At 38.2% G+C, this 20,455-nt stretch overlaps 1 long non-coding RNA gene across 1 annotated transcript in view; it reads right to left on the reverse strand.

Moving 5' to 3' along the window:
- Positions 1 to 2,891: 2,891 nt before the first annotated feature.
- Positions 2,892 to 20,455, reverse strand: part of LOC139726604 (uncharacterized) — a 49,371-nt gene continuing 31,807 nt past the window's right edge. Inside the window, exons 2-3 of the long non-coding RNA XR_011710711.1 lie at positions 5,761 to 5,846; positions 2,892 to 3,121 (exon numbers count right to left, since the gene is read on the reverse strand). This is a non-coding gene — a long non-coding RNA (uncharacterized lncRNA). The remainder of the gene's footprint in view (positions 3,122 to 5,760; positions 5,847 to 20,455) is intronic.

The following is a 20,455-nucleotide window of genomic DNA, read 5'->3' on the forward strand; positions in this document are numbered from 1 at the left end:
AGAAAAATATGATATGAGCAGTTTGTCGTCTGTTAGTAATGTATACACAGGTCAAAGGTGAACACAGGCTAAATCCGTTTACTACCTGGGTTATGTGCAATGTTGTAACATCAATATCCGGTGTCGTTTACTATGTTCCTCTGCTAGGACGACAGAACAAAATGACCAGAAATGAATGCATAAATGGAACATTTGCCTCTGCGTTTCGAGGAGAGGTATACATAAGAAAATAAAAGAGACACATTTGTCGGTAGCCATCGAAGAAACACAATAGAAATAGCCACCATTTGATTTGGGTATAATATACGTGTTTGGACGGGACATATATGTCAGTCGAATTGAGCAAAAGATCTTATCCAGCATTTTCGGTGGAGAACAGAAACGGCATGAATATCCTCCAAATGAAGTGTAATGATAATGACCGCTGTCTCCTTAGACTGCACAAACCCATCTCCATTCTCCGGATTACTTGGCTGCCCTTTGTAACTCTGATATTCATCCGATTTTTACAAAAAGCCAGTAGATTGAATTCTGAGTCCACCGAGATTAGCCCCAGATGTACGGTCTTGAAACTAAATACCGATCCCAAGAATACATTTTACACGACTCTCTTTACGATGGGGGGAAACTTCTCTAAACGACTCTAAAATGACCGTGAATACGGTGTGCCTTATGCAAAACACAGATTTATATCTTTCTGGGAATCAAAAAAAAAATCTTTGTGCCGAAATACGCTGGCCTCAATAGGGTCTCTTTTCGAAATGACACCAGATACTTAGTCAGCTGTTAGTGATGACCACCAGCTATAAGCTGATTGGGTTGATTTCATTCCTAATTCATTCCGATATCTTTTTCTATGATGATGTTCATTATTCCGAAGGTTTGTCCTTCCAAAATACACAATTCCGCAAACCTAGATATGCATTGGTTCGAAAACGAGATAGGATTAGTTAATCCGTTAATCATTTGTAATTTCAAAGTTTCGATATTCAGAAGGTTCGATATAATTTGGTTCAAGAATGAAATAAGGTTCCTCAATCCTACAATGAAAAAAGAAGTGCGTATTGTACGTACGAATCTCCGGAATAACAAACCTTATTTCATTTTCGGAACAATGCACGTTTGGAATGACACGAACCTTCAGAATATCTTGTTCTATTCCTAAGACAGTCTGCTACATCACTTTTATAGCCTTACTTGCAGGATTAGACAATAAAAAAAATCAACAAAGAAAGAAGAAAGAGTACACAGACGATATCTTCTTGTCTTCATATCCTAGGTGATGTTTTTCGTACATGTCAATGCAGCTTAGTCAAAACTGATAGTATGAGAGTCAATTATTTGAGTAATAACAAAATCATCCCTTTCATAATCCAGATAGCATTAAAAACTGATATGGAAATCCTCGAGCGATTACAGTGCTGATGGCAGTGTTCATTCTTATCTTTATTTTTTTTTATTTTTTCATAATGTCAACATTGACAGGACCCGGCCGGGATGGAGGAACCACTGCAAGTACGACCAAAACTCCACTTACAATCTGCGAGACGATAGGCCTATATGCATAGTACTAGAGATATTCTAGAAAAATGGGGGGAAAACAACAATTTGCTTTCGGCTAGTCGTATTTCAGTCACACTTTATTTATACCATAACAACGAGGAATATCCACTTTGACTCGAAAGTAATGACAAGGAATTTGATTCTGTATTCTACGTTAAAAACATTTACGGTTTTAGAATTACCAGTGGGCTGAACTGATTTATTGTTGATTTGCCTGACATGGGGCCATCAAAAAAAAAAAATCATGTGGTACCTTAACGGATTACTGCGTGATCACTGTAAGCTTTCTTTATCGAAGAGATAAGTCCCCATAAAAATTACCAGGATGTTTACCGAGAATGGGGATTTTACTGAGCGGACACACCATTATGACTTATTTACCACGCAATTTTTTTCTCTCTCTCTTTCCATCCTTTATATGACGATTAGGCTAAAACAACAACAACAACCCACGTGCAACTTCAGAAGCATTGCAGCAATGTGACCACAATACACCTTGCAACGGTTGCAAGTGAACACATAAGCGATGAAACCAATGATTCGTGCATGCATTTAACTTACTCTTTGCTTTAATAATAACATTGGTTGGACCATTGGTGAGACAAGACCTTGTATATAATGCACGCTGTGTAAGCGTGTCGTGTGTGTATCAACTTGAGCGAGGAGACAAAATGCATACTTTTCACTCAGAAGTCTTAAGGCCGAGCTGTACAATAGGTCACTCTTACGATAAAATGTACAAGACGTGACAACAGACAGACGTGATGCAGAATTGACCTGCGCGCTACAGAATCCGTAATTCCAGCGATACGATTACATCAACAACACAATGCAATCAGTTAAGATTATCGTAATGTATTAAACATGAAGCATCACACTTTATCTGTTCTTTTTTTTTAAATCTTCAATGTTATTTCTCATCACAGAAATATAACTTTAGAGAGCACCTGGTCAAGTGTAAGATACAATTCAACCGTAACACATGTTCCCGCAAATAAGAAATAAAAAATACTGAAAAGGGGGAAACAAACTATAAGTATGCCGACAAACAAAAATAGAATGATATGAATGACCATGTCAAATAAGGGTGTCCGTGGCGGTAGTAAATGAAAAGAGCACAGATTACTATCATATTGTAATATGACTTATCTTTCTTTTGCGGACATGACGTCATTGAAAATTTATCATTCGTATTGAGGTGATTAGATTTTTTTCCCCTTGTCAATCCTATTTTAATGTAGATAATGCATAAATGCACCGGCAATATTTTAATTTCAATTTCAATTTGAAATCATCTCTCCTTTATTTCAGATTGGTGTACAGATTGATAAACTATTGATTCGACGCGATCTCGAATGTGTTAACCAGGTATGACTGTGAAGATGGAGGTCACTTTTTTGTGACTTTGGAACAATCTAACAACAACCCAGATAATGCAAGAAAACTTGATAATTTGGGGAGTGGACGGTTGGGGGCAACGAAAAAAAAAAATGAAGAAAAAACAGACGAAGAGAGCGCTAGTACGGCAAATATCCTGTTTTCCAAGGTAGTTCGTTACCTGTTAAAGATAAAAAACAGAACAAAAATATGATGTGATACAATGATAACAGCATGAAACGTAAGTGTGACCCATCACCACAATAGCCTCATAAAGACATCTGGTAGTGATATTCTGATTTCGGTTTGACTGAATTTACCAAAAACAAGTTCCGCAAGCGATGTATTTGCCCCCACTTCATTAGCTAATGGCGAGAGAGCAAGAACAACATCAACGTCAAACAAAAATTGCAGGTCATGCGTATGGAGGGTTGGACATTTTTTAATACAAGAGCTTATTTCAAGATGCCATACTAACCATCTTCATCAAACAGAAATGTTCATGTGTTAAAACATTTCTTTACTTTGAAATTTGATAGGAATTCTCATGTACTGGAGTTTGACAGGATTAAGGGCTTATTTTTCAGTCGAGCCTGCACAGTCTTTTGCCGCTCCCATGTTTTTTTTTTCTTCTTCTTCTTTTTTAAATGTCTGCAACTTTATCAGGGTAATGTGGTGATCGGGCACAAAATGTCATTACGGTGATGATTTCATAGTAGTGAATTCTACATGCGTGTGAGCAGTTGACAAGATCATGAGACACATCAGCATCACATTTGCTTTTTTTTTCACTAATTCGTCCTCTATTTGCACCAAACATCATTACATTATACTTTGAAGGAGCAATAGTCTACACTTGTGCCTATCGTTTCTGTCCAGCAAACATCGTGTAAACAGGAATAATATTCATTACTGTTCGGCGGCTTCTGTTACGCAATTCACCTGTTGTTCCCACAAAAACAAAAAAGCAAAGACGCAAACGAAATGCAAACTTTTGTCGCGACCTTCTCCTACCTATATCTTACCATTACAAAGTATAGTTCCCAGGAGGGTAAGACATAAGACTCAATTCATCATTCTTAGTCTTATATTCAACTCCTTTGCAAAGTAGAAAACTTTAATTTTTGTTTCATATAGTTGTGTGGGATGTTTAGTAGCGGTGACATGGAGATTTCTGACTACACAACAAGTAACAGAAGAAGCCGTGAATCTCATTTCTCATCGAGATGATCAAAAGTTTATGCCAGGCAATTGAAGCACACGTCCTATGTTTCATACTTAATTTCATCGAATCGTTTTACGAGGTCATGAAACACGGTCTCAATATGTGTCGTAAAATTTTTACGAAAAAGAAAAAGGAGAAATAGCCGACACGGTCAAGCCCTTGACAATCCGAAGTAAAGAGGGGAAAACATCTTAACACATTTCAAAACCATTAAGAAGGGTATGCATATACGAATTACGGGGAAAGGTTTACTGGTAAAGGCAGCTGATTGTGTAAAATCTACGAGAATGCGGAAGCATCTTATCAAAACATGACTTGCTTACTTGGCATTTACTGCCACATTCGTGTTTTTCTTGTGCTTTTTCCGTAAGTTTGTATTTCTAGGTACGGGCGAAGTGAAAGGATGCTGAAACAGTTATCTTCCTGGTATTAAGATATTAGTAGAAACATCTGTAGAGTTTTCCGTTAGAATGAAAAAAAAAAACACCTACTCTAATCAAAGAAGATCTAGAGTCAAACTCTCCAGTGCTAGAGAGTGGTCACTACGTTTATTGATGCTTTTTGTCGTTGCCTGTGGCTTCATGAATAACGTATTCTGTCACTGAGCAGAAAGGAAAGAAAAAAAAAACCAGACTGACCGAAAGATTTTCTCTTTACATCACGCTAGAATAGATTTTTATCCATGGGATAATTCGTGTTTCCTAAGGTCTTGTGCAACTAATTCCCTTCAGTTGGGCCACTGTACCTGATCTTTTCTAGGCACGCTTTCATTGACTTCATTTCATTTACACACAGACACATTTTTTTTTTTTTTTCAGTACAAGCAATTCGATGAAGTAGCTACAGTAGCAAAGTGGATAGGACAGTTGCTGTTGGTAGTGCATTCTGTAGTAATCCTAGAAATGAAAAGTGTCAATTTTTTTTTCTTCTTGTGACCCTCAGGCGCGTATCATATCACGGGTGCAGATCGGAAAACGTTGTGAATAATACATCAATTTGTTGGCTTGTATAAACTCTTAAAGCAAGGAATCTGAGTTAGAATCTGGCTCGATCCTATGTATTTTGACAATTACATCCATCTAATGCCATTATTGCAAACTGCAATAATTTTTCTCCGTGATGTAAGTTGAGACTCCGTCTCTTTACAGCCCGTATATCATTTATTATCATGTAAGGATGTAAATCAATGCACTAATTAGTGCAAATTAATACTATCAATTGGTAAAAAATGTACATTTTGCTTGCGTTTATTGTATCTGTACAAAACGTGCATTCTGAAAAAAACAAACACCTGAACAATTTGAAATAATTTTCTTTGCGAAATCATAAAATCTGGAACTGAAGAATTAATCTCACAAATTCAATTCAAAAGGCCAGCCCTTCTTTGCCATACGATCTATTAGGTCTCTTGTGCTCTGTGTTTCTTGCTGAATGTCCATTTTTTTTGAACACATTCGTTTCGAACATTGCATTCTGCAGCTCATATATGCCAATGGTGCTTATGATCATGAAGCTATTTTTGTTCCACGCCCCCCAGGTGGCGCTTCACGTGTGAAGAGGCTTTTATTCTGATTGGTCGAACTGGATGACCTCACCTGTTTGAAGGGCTCTTAGGATGTGTGAAAGATCCAATTCACTATCTCGTACTAATTGCGTCAGCTTCCTTCGATTTCTGCTGTGTCTGAAAGATATTTAAATGCATAGGAAAGTGGTTTGAATGGCATAATCATATGTATTTACGGAGAATGATACATTGTTATTATAAAACGCATAGACGGTTTGCAGAAGTAAAACAATAATGATAGAAAGAAACAAGGTGGCTGGCTCCATGGATATATTGTAACAGACAAGAAAACATCAGCTTTTTGTTGGTTCAGCCTCCTTTCTTTTCTGATTCCCTACTCTGTCAATTTCTCCCGCAATCATATATATTAATATACATATGAAGAGTTGTTCATTTTTTGAAGATTTTGAAATAAGGTCTCTGTCATAAAATACAAAATAATACCTTTTAGATGATGTATTGGTCACTACATATAAAGGTACATTTTTGGAGTTATGGTCAAAAGAAACAAAAAATGTTTTATTATTATCTCTATTTTTCTTGACCTTTAATCGCAAATATCTCCATCTGGCAAATATGGACATATCGGTTTTGCGTACAAACTCTTCATATATATATATATATATATATATATATATAATACATGTATTAAATTGCTGGTGTATATATATCTAAGTTCATGTTGGTATATTCGATACGTAAGCAGGTATAGAGGTTGTGTAACACAAAATGATAAAGTATTTATCATACATTAGCCTACATGAACTCGACGGAAGATCATATTCTGTTGACCTATTTTGCTGAAAGGGTTCTGTTTCTGACATGCTGCGGACACATTATTTGTTCCCCGCTTAAATTCGAGTGTTTTGAGGTCATTCGTCACTTATTTTGGGTGTAGTTAACCGAATTTTGATCGGTCTCATGGGATAAGGAATTTCATTTTGACGACGGAATGAAACAGTGAGAGTAGAAAACTCATACCTTTCCAACTTCAAGAGAAAACAACAACTAAAGTGAGTGGATGTTAAAGGAGAAGTCTAGATGATTGTCAGACTTTTGCATTTTGAACATCTATGAATTCGTTATTCTGGGGTACAGAGTTAAAGAACATAATTAGTGATTGGGATAAATAATAAGAATGATATTGAAAAATTCATAACAAATCACAGTGAACGAGGATGATGGCATAGCAGCTTCACCACAGGAGTGCAGGATAAGGCGCTCATGGAAGCAGAACAAAAGAAGAAAGAATGCATGGATTCTACGCAGGCAGATGACAGGTGAAGTTGTTGAGCAAGAGGTGTTGGAATGTGGAATAGTGGTGTGGTACTGGAATATGTGAGTCTCCTATGTCATCACCCTTTTTCAGTGTAATTTGTTGAGGGTTTTTCAGAGAGTTGGTTCATCTGCTCAAGGACCACGATAAATTCCTCAAATCTATACATGGCAATATTGATTTTTGTTTCACATAATGTAAAATTATAAAAATCGTCTGGAATTCCCCCTTTAAAAGTAATGATGTATATTAGGCGTTTTAACATCAGCCCGATGTTTTGAAATAGCGCGCTATTTTCTGACTTTGGAAATTTTCCCGATAGCGAAATAGTGCGCTATTTGATAATGTGAACACAAATTAGCGCGCTAATTGTATCGCTCTGATATAGAAAATTTCTCGAGTCCAACTCGGGAAATTTCTGAAATAGCGGGATATTAGCGCGCTATTTGATAATGTGAAAACGACTCGAGAAATTAGCGCGATGCATCCCATCATGCCTAGCGTGTGTGACCCGATCGATCGATCGAGGCAAACTGCGCACAAATCATGAGGAATTTTTGAGAGGGCACACACATTACTGATGTTGCTTGCATATACTCAGCTGTCGAATTAGCTCGAAAAAAATTCGGGCTGATTCTCTTCGGGCTGATGTGAATAAGAAATGAAATAGCGCGCTAACTCGCAATCGCGAAAATGTTCTCTAGCTTGGATTTATACCGGGCTGATGTGAACACGCCTGTCACCAAAATCATCGACTCAGTAGACATACATAAACATGATAAATTCCACAAAGCTATGCATGGCACTATCGATTTATGAATTACATTATTATCACAATTGTCTGGAATTCCCCTTTAAAAGTAATGATGTAATGTCGTCAAAATCACCGACTCGGTAGACTTTCATAAACACAGGCATACCGACATCATTGTGTATGGCTGTGGTCAAACATTTTACTTTTAACCTTTCATTTCCGCCAAATGCTACGTTTCATACCAAAACGGCTCTGCCACCATTTGTTTTTTCACCCATGAACAAAATCAAAGTGGATGAAATTCATAATTGCAAAATAAATAACTACTTAACAAATTCCCGGACAAGCGGATTCCATGAAACTCACTATACTTAAATCAAAATGCTTCTACACCAGAGGAAATTGACATTTTAAGGCACACCAAACTGTCTAAAATATCCATGCACTCTCCATGAAAAATGAACCCTTCGTTCTGGCTCTGTAAAGAAAAAAAAAAGGAAAAATGGAAAGTAACAAGGTAGCAAGCGCATCTTCCCATAAGCTGTTTTAAAGGAATGGTGTCCCTCCTCATCAAGTAATGGTATGAAACATGAACAATTCCTTGTAGTCGATGGGTAAGTATTGCAGTGTGGTCTGGTGGTTCTTGTATTACATCATTGCGTCCATTGCATGAAGAACAGAATGAGTACATAACGTTCAAAGCATGCAGCTACCGGACGCCTTCATGAATCCCGTCAGGTACCTTCTTGTCTTATATGGGCAACAAAGAGCAAGTGGACAACGCAAACTCAAGTTTACAGAACCTCAATATTTGAAACAGTTGTTGTCGTTGAAATCCCTGAAGTAGAGTACTAGTAGTTTCTGTCAAGATTTCACGTGAGAAGAGAGGACCCAATCATCCGAAGTGTTTTCCGACGTGAAGAAAGACGTTGACTTTAAGCGATTTCCCACTAATCATTCAAGAGTCTTACGAAAGGCTTTCGAAAACGGTCTCCCTCGCTCTGAATTCTGAAATACATATAAAGTTAAGCATATTCTTGATGACAATATTTTTCATATACATCAATCACATGTCTGTCACTATACACACAAACAAATACACAATCAGCGTGCCTGAAAACTGGGGAAGTGTTTATGTACTGAAGTCCTTCCTTCCTCCCTTCCTGAATTAATCCATTCATTCATTCATTCATTCATTCATTCATTCATTCATTCATTCATTCATTCATTCATTCATTCACTCATTCATTCATTCATTCATTCATTCATTCATTCATTCATGTAGCCACTACATGCATTTTGTGATTAGTCACAAAATTTATGAAAGGTTATAGACCACAGTATTAACATAAAGATACAGAGGAAGCTTCTATACTCTGCAGTTACATCTTTATAGCAATAGGTACATTAACTATTTCACGAGTAGCACTGCTATATACCAGTAAATAATGGGCTGTGGACTGCCGCCTCCCTGTCATATCAGGTATAGCGAAATACTCAATGTAACAAAGAATAGAGAAACAGCCCTATTTGTTTTCATTCACCAGTCAATTGTAAAATCGATCCGCAGTCTCTGGCTCTTCGTCTTGACTGGACTGTCATTACACATTCATAAACTGGGGCCCCGCCAATAATGGGTTGTCTGCATCGATTAAACTCAAAGACTTAAAATCAGTTCACTGACCTTTCCAGGTAGTCTATTTTCGATGTCCTCGTGATTCTTAAATTCTACCCAAAAGCTAAAGTTTTTGATATTCCGATCAATATGCTTGCGGGCGAATTTTAACGCAGGAGCACCGAAGTAGCGGCAAGCAGTAATTCATACATATCAAATATGTAATATGTTATCATAATTCGTATCATATCATACCACAAGGATTGGCCCACATGTGTGCATGCACACACACACACACACACACACACACACACACACACACACACATGCTCTCAGAGAGCGTACAAGGCACAAATTGGTGATGCCAATTGGTTAATGAGAGTTAGTTTTATGATGTATGATATTGGTCGTGCTGTGATTGTGTTGTGATGTGATTTTGGATATGGCATTTGAATTAAAAAGAGGAAAATCTGCTATAACTTCCATGTGACAAGTAATCTTTTGGAAATAACAAAAAGAAATATGAATATGGACTAATAATAGTGCGATACAGTACGTCCTAATTACAATTTTAGAATGAAATAAAGAAGATAATAATATTCTCCTAAGTATTTTTTCTAAAAAAAAATCGAGAAGTATGTGTAAGCGACCAAAACAGTCAGTGAACAAGTGCCGGATTTTTTTTTTTTTTTAACCAAGTCCAAATCTCCCAACGATTTGAAATACGGAAAACATTCCTCCACTCAACGTTGAAAATCAAAGAATTGAAAACCCGACTTTCACAGTGCGATAACAGTTCACAGGACTTTTGAGTGACTATCTGTCTTGTAGCTCCTATAAGTTGCACAAGAAAAAAAAAATGTGATGTAGCTCAAGCAGCCGAGCTCAGGCGAACCTGCTTTGATAACAAAAATGGAAAACGAGCCTTAAAAAGACTGAAAAAAAAAGAATATGTGTATATGATCGCCTATTGAAATTGCAAACAGCTTGAACCCGTAAAATTTGCACAAGCGTATGCCAGCAAATGGCGCCTGGTCGAGCGGCGTACCATCAAATGGACATCAGCAGCTATTTTACCGGGATTAAGTTACCTGTAGGACCATGAGTGCAAGGACAATGCTTGAGGACAGTGTTTGATTGGCCAATTCATCTCAGTGTGCCTCCCCCTCTCCGCTGCATTGATGTTTACTGACCAAGCATACTATCGCCAACCACAACTTGCACAATGACGTTTTTGCAAATGAACGCTTGCTCAGCAAGGAGCAGAAAACATATCAATTTTCAAAATACACACTTAATGATACATTTGATTTCTCGACAATCACTTACAAAACTCAATAGCGAATAAGATACTTCTAGCGTGGGAGAGAAAAGAATACACACACCCACACACACACACACACACACACACATACGCACACACACACACACACACACACACACACGCGTACATAATACATAATCATTGATTGATTATGAAAAAACACACGTATATTAAATAATTTCTTTTTTTTCCATTGCATGATGCTCCTTATTTCCAATATTATTTGCTAGCAATGTCCTTCATTGTAAAATAAACAAGTAAAAGTCCTGCAACTATAATTGATATCAGCATTTTAAAAAAAAAATGCAGACATAGCAGTTATAGCTACCATGCATTTCCTGTAGGAGCATACCTTTCCTGTAGTCTGTAACAAATCAAAATTCATGATGTCTCTTTTCCTACAGCATGGTTCCAAAACATTCTCTTCGCTTGCTCCTTCCGATTATAGTTTCTTAGGCATGCAGGGACCCACTTTGTATTCATCAGTGGATGCAACGTAGAGCAGTCATCTTTCAAGCTTTGTGGTTGTTAAGGCATTTTTTGTAAACAAAACATGCATAGAATTTAAACGCATTGCAGGAACGGTCTATTGCGCAATTTCATTTAGCGTCAACGGCTGTATGTATATTATATATAAACAGTGAAAGTTTGCACAAAATATTTGGTAAAATGTAAATGTGCTTCGTCGTTACTCATTTCCACCATTTTTTGTAGACTTACAATGTAAAAAAAAAAAATGGTCTTCTCCACTTGTTGCATAAAATGTTTTGTTCTTTCCGGTCCTCCCTTAATACAATAATCACTCTTCACGGGCCAGCTGCGTTATTAGATACAACTCTTAATGAAAATATGAAGCTATGTGACCTTCTTGGTAATTGCGCCGCAGAAGCCTCTTGGAGACAGACAAACAAACAAACAAACAGACGGACACAAATCGGCGAGGGGCTGGGATGTCCGGTCACATAAATAGGCGCGATGTCGAAAACGCCTCGGGGAATAGGAGGAGGAAAAGGTCAAATAATTCCACCTGTTTGTTCGTAGGAAGAAAAAGAGGTGCAGTCAAGGATGGGAAGTAATGAGGTCATCCACCTGTCGATACATATCATTTAACGTTTAATCTTGCAAATGGACATCACCATGAAATAATTTCGCGTGGCAACACCAAGGTTATTTTTTTCGGTCGTGTCACTCAGAGTAATTCGTTTTATGGTAACAAGAACGAGGAGCGGGGGGGGGGGGTGTTGAATGGGGCGGGAGCGCAACTGCATCAAGACGATCAACTATAGAATGATCTGAAGTACTGCCTTTCTTTCGTAAAACAAATATGCGTGTTGCTTCTTTCTTGACTGATGCAACTTTAAAGACCTAGCTGTTGGGTCTTGGGCTGCAGATCACGGTAGAAGGAATGTGTTTGGGTATAGACAGAGATCACAGCCTTATTAATGATTATAATGACATGGAAATTTTTTATAGCGCTTACGACGAAAGTGTTTCTCAGCTTTCTTTCTATCGCCGCGATTGGACACTAGCATATTCTCTTCTAGCCTCATTTAACATGGTATTCAGTATTCTTCTATTATAGTATTTATAGTATTCTTTGGTATTTACAATATTGTTATACTATGAGCCCTCTTTTTTTAGACATGACTATTATTTTTGGTACTGAATAATATTACTGTAATAATTAATATTTGCATAAGCTCCTATGTGAAGTTATTTTGTATGCGCTCCCTTGCGGAGACTTCAAACATGAGCTTCCTCGTGGAGACGTTATGAGCTCCCTCATAATTATGGTATATCTAATATTCTTGTTTGATACTTTAAGATTTATCATGTTTGACTTATGCCAGTATTGTCTAGGGCAAATCATTTGTTGCATAGGGACCCATTTTTCTCTCTTTCTTCTTTCTTTAAAACGCAACACTTCGTTAACAATTGAAAAAATGATGCATGATTCGTTGAACCTTCTTCTCATACAATAGGTGGTGTGTGCAATAACAAGGGGGAACTACTGAACTGGATCGCAAAGAACCTATTTGCTTCCCTTTGCTTTCAACAAACATGTTTATTTTGTACCTAAACGAACACGATACGTATACTCTATACATAATCATGCTGTATAGCTAGAAAGAATTTTTAAAAAATCTGCTCAGTTTGAAAGATATACCCCTCATAAAATAATATGAACAATACTTTTCTGTTTACGTCGTGCAGGACAGTGTGATTTAACGTCATTTTAGCTAGTTTTTCCCAAGAAAAATCTTTTCAATTGTCTCCTTCTGTACAAATGTATAGGTAAGATCGCAACTGCCGATCTACATTTTAACAAACATGTCAGAAAAAAGGAACAAGTAGAATTCGAACCTTTCATCTCCTGTCTTAATGGAACCATCAGTACCACCACAAAAGCCATAACACATCTTTCCCCTCTGCATTGATAATCTCTTCCATTAAACACTCGGTTCCTCTCAATTTCGTATAGGAGGATAATTGAAGAGTTTGTTTGCAAAAACCGATAAGTCCATTTTTGAAGATTTTGAAGTACGATCTCTGTCATAAAGTACAAAATGATACCTTTTAAAGGCAATCGGTCGTCGCAGGCGATTCGCAGCTCAGTAGAAAAGCACGACAAGCTGCTCCTCCCGTTATTGTACCCCCGTACGTACCGAATGCCGAACACGACGCTACGCAGCGCACCAGCGAAAACCAGATGGGGCACGAGAGCCGTGCGAGCCGTCCACTGTAATTTCAACATGGACGCCCGAATACCTACCGAATGGGGCCGAATGGGTGCACGCACAAAACCGCACAACAGCCATGTGCATGAAAATCTCTCCTACGGGTCCCCGTCGCGACACAACAGTAGAGCTGTGTGGTGTACGTACGTACGTATCTGGCTGCAGTCTCTGTTTATTTGCACTATGGTGCCAATTTCAGCAATCTAAGCAATAATATTTTAAAATGTCTGAAAATATTATATAACAATATTTTAAATCATTCATATATTACGTTGTTTAATATTTGGTATTTATAAATATGCTTTGATGAAGAAATATTAAAACTCTAAACTTCATGTATAGCAAGTTGCAATGCTCATGGCCATATGGCGGGTTGTTTTGATCTCAGTGGCAATTGTCTGCTGCGTCAGCTGTGTTACAGTATGTTGGGCCGGATCGGAACATAACAAAGTTGGTATAAAGTCGTCGGTACCGGTATGTCAATATCAATAATGTGTGTGGTATGCGTGTACTGTTTCGGATTAGCCTTGGCTTTGGTTTAGTAATGAAACCTCACAATGGAGATCAAAACAGCCGTCCAACTCGAGTAAAACGTATCTACTTGTTTGACGCTATCGACGAGCGGAGAACGCAGAGAGACGTGTTCTTAGCATGCTTAGGACAGGGAGGTTTCCTCTCACCTCCCTGCTTAGGACAAGTAAGAGACCAGTGGGAGAGGGGGAAGCTTCAGCGTCAGCGTGCCGATGAAAAATTTGCTTTCCACTTGCTGGAGTTGCATGAACAGTTTTGCAGGAATTTAGAATGTGCAAATTCGTGTTACGGCATGCACGGTGGAATTGTAATGCCACGGCTTACGCCAATCAAGCAACCCCAGCTGACCAAGTCAACAACTTCAAGGAATCCAGATCCAGATGATGTGTAAGTAACGTTAGAAGTCTATTACATGAATCAATGATTGAAGTGGAATGACTTTTTCTAATCTATCTTTAACTGCTAGGGCCTTTGCGTTTCATCGACAAGTAGGCCTATTTTTCTATGTATAATTCCGCGAAAAACTTCTCTAAGTTCTCATTTATGTCAAATTATGATAACGCCGTAATCGAAATGACATTTGCTGGGTCAGTTTATCGCTTCTTAAAAACTGACCCAGCAGTAGGCAGCAAATGTCATTAGTCAGGGAATCGCAAGTAGTGGTAAGTTTTTTGTCATCACAGTATTGAGAATTTAAAGTATTTCATGTGCAAATGTAGAATCTAGATAGATACAGAGAGGTCACTTTCCTGAGCAGCTAGCGTCAACAATCCAGGTTAAATTTGCATAGCCAGATTTCATGGCTGCGATTCAAATACTGTTTGTCCCCATTGATTTAACTGTATAGCAAAGTCTCCTCTTTCATCATATTTAGGGGCCCTACATTTTAAGTTTGGTTAAGGAATTTTGATAAAGATTGTAATTTTCATAAGCTTGGCAAAAGTTTCAGGCATCTATGTTGCATTTGTAGTCAAACTTCCAATGCATTTGGTCCAATAATTTGAAACCAAATTCAAGTGATCCAGTGAAGTGTACATCTTTTCATGTGAATTTCTACAAGTATGTTGAAATGTAAATTCTGAAGAAAAAAAAATTGATCCTTTACAGTTGAAATTCGTTAAAGTTTGGTTACACCGACAGTGTCAGGTCAGTGGTAGTAACTACAGAGTTACAGTAGTGTACGTACAATACCCTTGTACGTGAAAGTTAGTTTTATTTACCTTCACATCTTCATATAGGAGTGTGAAATAGGGATGTTGATTGGTGTGGAAGTTGTTGATGAACAACAGTTCATAAGAATCCATTGTTTTAATTCTAATACAGATATTGGTCATAGGTCAAGGGGCAATATGAACCTATCAGTTTGTAACATGCTAATATGTACAGGTATGAGCTTCATCAAGTACGATTAATTGGTATCCGTGGCACATCCCTTATTTGTTTGATCAAAGGTACGCCTCTGATTGGTATTTTAATCAGTGTTTGGTAGAAAGCTAACCCATTACAATGGCTTTGCGATGTTACACTGAGTTGACTATGGACAAAGGTCTACTGTCCGCGATTTTCATTAATTTGTAGGGCATTTTTCACACATAACCTCAAATACTGATACCTGTGATAGGTTTATTTATAATGGTTATCCTTCACACTGTATTGTTGAGACAATAGTGTTCTGTTTGTTTGTGTAAGAGGGAGATAGACAATAATTTCTTTATGCTCCTGTCTGAAGAAGGCATTACATCTTATTTGTCATGTACTTATCTATGAGTTTTAATGTTCACTTTGTGTGTGTGTGTGTGTCTTTTTTTTTTTAAAGATTATTCACACCAGGCTAAGCTGACAGAACTATAACTGTGAGTTTACCTAGTCAAATGAAAGGGTTTCGGCATTGCTTCTTACATATAGTATATTCCAGGCAGGTGATACAACGCTCACCTTCTTCATATTAGTTAGTAAAACAATGAAGAGTGCAAAAATACTGCATAAATGTGCAGTGCAACTGTGGCCGTTGGCCGTTGGCCCTGCACGGGCACAGTCGCTTCCCCGTCCTGAATTTATGTACACACGCCAGGGCAAGTACATGATACAGGCAGGGTCTCCGACCCAATCGTCCGCGTTCAGAATAGACAACTCGGCGGTAATATCCGCTACCCATGACGATGTGTCATCGTCCATGATGGCCACCCTATCTATTATAATGTGGTCTGCACTCACTAATCTGATCTGATCTGATGATTACAGTATAGTTGACGAGTGACGGCGATCGACGATGCGATGAAGAGAATGCGTAGTATACGCAGCTAGCTACCAGCTCATGCGAACATCACTCACATTACACAAAACGTACGTCCCGCGCTCAGCAAGCGATCGCGAGCAATCGAGATACTATAGCGCGATACATTGCTTTAGGGATGTCTTGCGCACACACACATTTCGCTTCGTAGCAACTTCGGAAGCGAGTTTACGTGCTGCCGCCCGCGGCTGAAATATGTCCATGTATCCTCGCGACTGGGTGTCTTTAAATGCTACATTAGTCACTACACATAAAGGTACATTTTTGAGGTTATGGTCAAAAGAAGCAAAATTTTTCTTATCATTCTCTTTATTTTTCTTGACCTTTAATCGCAAATATCTCCGTTTGGCAAATATGGACTTATCGGTTTTTGCAAACAAACTTTTTATATAAAACATGTAAGCGATCAGAGGTAGATGTAAAATCACTTCTGAGTGATGCTTTCGCTGTACGGTGTGATATCATTATGAACCATAATAAATATCTGCTGTATTTTTCTGTCTCTGTTTCCGTTATCTCTCTGGTAATATTTGCACATCTTAAATGATATCACAATCTGAATAAGTTGTTTTTGTTTTTGTGTTTGTAGGTTTTGAACTGTAGTCGGTACGAGCACATTTTGAAAATCGAACAGGCCGGAGTCTCTCTTTTTTCTTCAGTTTTGCAGCACAGTTTAATGCATACATAGTAACTGAGTCAAAGCATCACTGGTTGTTATTGTTATCATTATTGTAATTACTCTTACTGTTACTTTTATCATCATTATTTCCATTATTAAAACTATCGTGGTCTTTAACTGTGCTTGATGCGTTGCAAAGTATTGACCTAAAAGATACACTCAAATACGATACGGGCGAATACTTTTATACGTCACTGTGCACGTTCCTGTCTTTTCCTTCAGCATGTATTCACTGTCTGATTTATAAACATATACATAATATATCTTTCTTGGTTTGTGCTCCATTCTTATGTTAGTCTATACATGGAAACAAATTAGCAAGTAATAACCTTCTCCGAATATGGATTTTCCCTTTTGGAGTGTCAGTGCCGCCTAAGGACAGAAAGAGAGAAAAATATGTATGTATATAAGTGGACGGTACCACATAAAGCCGGTAGACATCAACTATACAACAGCGCGTTCTTATATCTTTTGGTAACTAGAAAACCCATCTTCTGTCGTTACTTTCGCAGGACAAACATCCGGCAGTAGTGAAGGCGACAGCCGTATCTTTCGTTCAGTTAAATTCTAATTTCAGGCCACTCTTCCCACGTTATTGACGCTTTCCCTTCAGGAGAAAAAAAAAGAAGAAGGAAAGATTAATAACCAAATCGAAAATCCTGGAGGGCGAATTAATGATACATTTTGTTTACAAAGGACACCGCCGCATCCTATCCATGGTGGTATCTCTCATCTAAACAGAGGAATACTCTATTTCTCCAACATCCTCCCAGCCGCGGAGGTAGCGACGCGTGGCCATAAACAAGACATTTACCAAACACCATCGTCTTATCCAATGGATTATTTCTAATGGATGCCTCTTCAACAATCACGCCGTCGGTACCTGGTGCCTTTTATCAAAGGTATTACTTCCAGCTTGAGATGTATATATTCCGCCAGCGCCCCGCCGAAGAATTCACCCCCGTTTCCCTGGGAACGTGAGACAGCGCGGGCGTCTTGTCACTGCCGGTGCGTCTGCGAGACTAGCTTTCTCGACGAGGAAAGAGAGAGAGAGGGGGTCGTTGTTAAGATCTCGATGACCTTATGGAAGACGAAGGGGGAGAGATACCTCGATGCCCTGCGGTAACGGAGATTGGATCGTGTTCGAATGGGCTCGGATGATGGAAATCAATATAAATCCACCGGATCATAGCGGAGAGACTAGTTATACTTATATGGGCTTGGATAACGGTTCACATTGTTACTCGCTATTATGATTTCACTATGGCATGTACGGGTTTTAGTTTGTCCTATTTTTTTTCCTACGAAATGCATTGAGTTAACAAACTATTACTAGGGTGTCTGATGATTTAATTGACCGTCTTATGGTACGAAGTCTTTTCTAGTGTGATTGTCACTATACGCACGCAGCTATTCTTTTAAAATCACTTCCTAAATGCCATTATCCAGTTTATTTAACGATAGCTCGTTAATGCTAGTCCTTCTGCAATAGTGCGATAGTCACACCAGTACTTTGAAAACATGAAGACGTCAAGTACTGGTATCATCATGTCATTTGGCTGATCTATTATTTCATATTATGTTTGCAACAGCTTCCAGCTTAAGCGACATTATATGACAGCGTTTCAGCTCTCTATCCTTATTCAAATACCTGCATAAAAAAAAGAAATATTTCCGATGTTATGGGTCTTTATACTTGCATATTCTCAAATGACAGGGTTTCCCAGTAGAGATTTTTAAAAAGCGTTATGTAGGTCTACTACAAACTAAAATCACGATATCGCAAGTCGCATGAACGAGACTATGACTGTTTCTATAATGTTACATCTTGTTTTATTCTTCATGTCTCTCAGTTGTTCGGGAATCTCTCCCTTCGATCTGTATCCCCAAAGCTTTGTAATGAGAAGCTATTCATCCTGAAGCTGCTTTTTGGTTGCTGTTGGTCATTTTTTTTTTCCCTTGGGGGGGGGGGGGGGGCGATGAAAGTGAAAGGAGGTTCCAAGAAGAGTTTCACCTTTCCCCTGCTCAGTTGATTCTTTTTCTCTCGCGCATTCCCCTGATTTTATCGCTAATCTCCTAGTCTCCGGGGAAGTCGATACTACCAAGTACAATGAGGTTTCGCGAAGGGAACCCAAAGGGCAGAAGGGGTAGAAATACAATAAATGACGACCTTGCGTCTTGACGTTTGGCCATCAGTTCATTTCGAAAGAAGAGAAGGAACATGCGACTGCCTCTTTCCCTCCCAATCGTTTCGAGGGAAGGAAAAAAAGAGAGAAAGAGAAAAGGAAAATGTAAATTTATACTTTGCAAATAAACTCTCGTCTTACCCAAGTGGAATTGTGACCAATTGTTAAAAGTGTTCCCTACATGATTATATGACTTCTAATACGGGATATTTGCTGTTTGTGTGTTAGGTGTATTTCATGCTTTTAGGCAAGCAAAGATCCTGCGCGATGTGAAAGAATACGAATGTTGACACGCAGACTTTCACGCTGATGGCAATTTGTAAGATGAAGGGGAGTGATAAAGGGGAACTTAGCAGCATTTGTGGGCTACGTTTCCTGGCATCATTGCCGGTTTCTTAATAGCTGCAAAAGAAAAGAAAAAGATACAGGAATTTTGAAAACGCGTAAATGCATGAACTCTCGACGTTAACCATGACATTGGCTTAAAATGACGAATACATATAGCTTTAGTATAACTCTCGCGTATATACCTACGCTCTTCTCATAAATCTGATTTAATCCGGCAGTTTCGCAAAAATATCCATGAAGCAAATGAAATGATAGAACAGGAATGAAATTGCTAGTGTATTCTCTCTCTAGTATTAAAAAAAAAGATAATATCTACAAATCTTCTATTTACGGCCTACATCGCTGTACATTAACATTCTAAATAGACCACAACAACATCATCATTGTTTATAAATTACTTATTACTTATTACTTGACTAAGACGTGGTTGGAACGACCATTTCGCAAATGAAGGGAAATTCTACTGCGGTCCCTTCAAAAAACTCTGCCCACGAAATACTACAATGTTCTTCATGTCGTTATTCATTTGCGTACACGCGCGTCGCAAAGGAGCCTGTAATTGATGATATACCTTGTGAGTGGCCGATGCACTGTTTCCGTTCATTTCTAAGCCTCCGCATATCTTGTGACGTAATAGTAGGGAATGGGTATGTCTTTAAAGCTTCTACAGAGAATAATTAAGAAAATAACGGTGGAAACAACAACAGTAACAATAACCACCAAACAATGTTAAAAACATACATTGTACGCCTTTAAAGCGATAGCATTGCAGGCATACAACCGAATACGTTTTAATGTAAATATTTACGAAATTACAAAAGTCAAATCGTTCCTGAGTGTCGATAGTTCGCAACGTTTTATCAAGACCATTATCTATTTCATTTTTTAATTAACTGCCTCATGGCTTTTACGGAAAACACTGACACTTGCGTCAATGAAGGGCAAGTTATCAATAATAGTTGCAATGAGAATAACTTGACGA

The sequence above is a fragment of the Diadema antillarum genome, unplaced genomic scaffold, assembly GCF_040938485.1.
Source record: "Diadema antillarum isolate AM-2024a unplaced genomic scaffold, OU_Dant_1.0 seq00000093_RagTag, whole genome shotgun sequence".
NCBI classification, from domain to species: Eukaryota; Metazoa; Echinodermata; class Echinoidea; order Diadematoida; family Diadematidae; genus Diadema; species Diadema antillarum.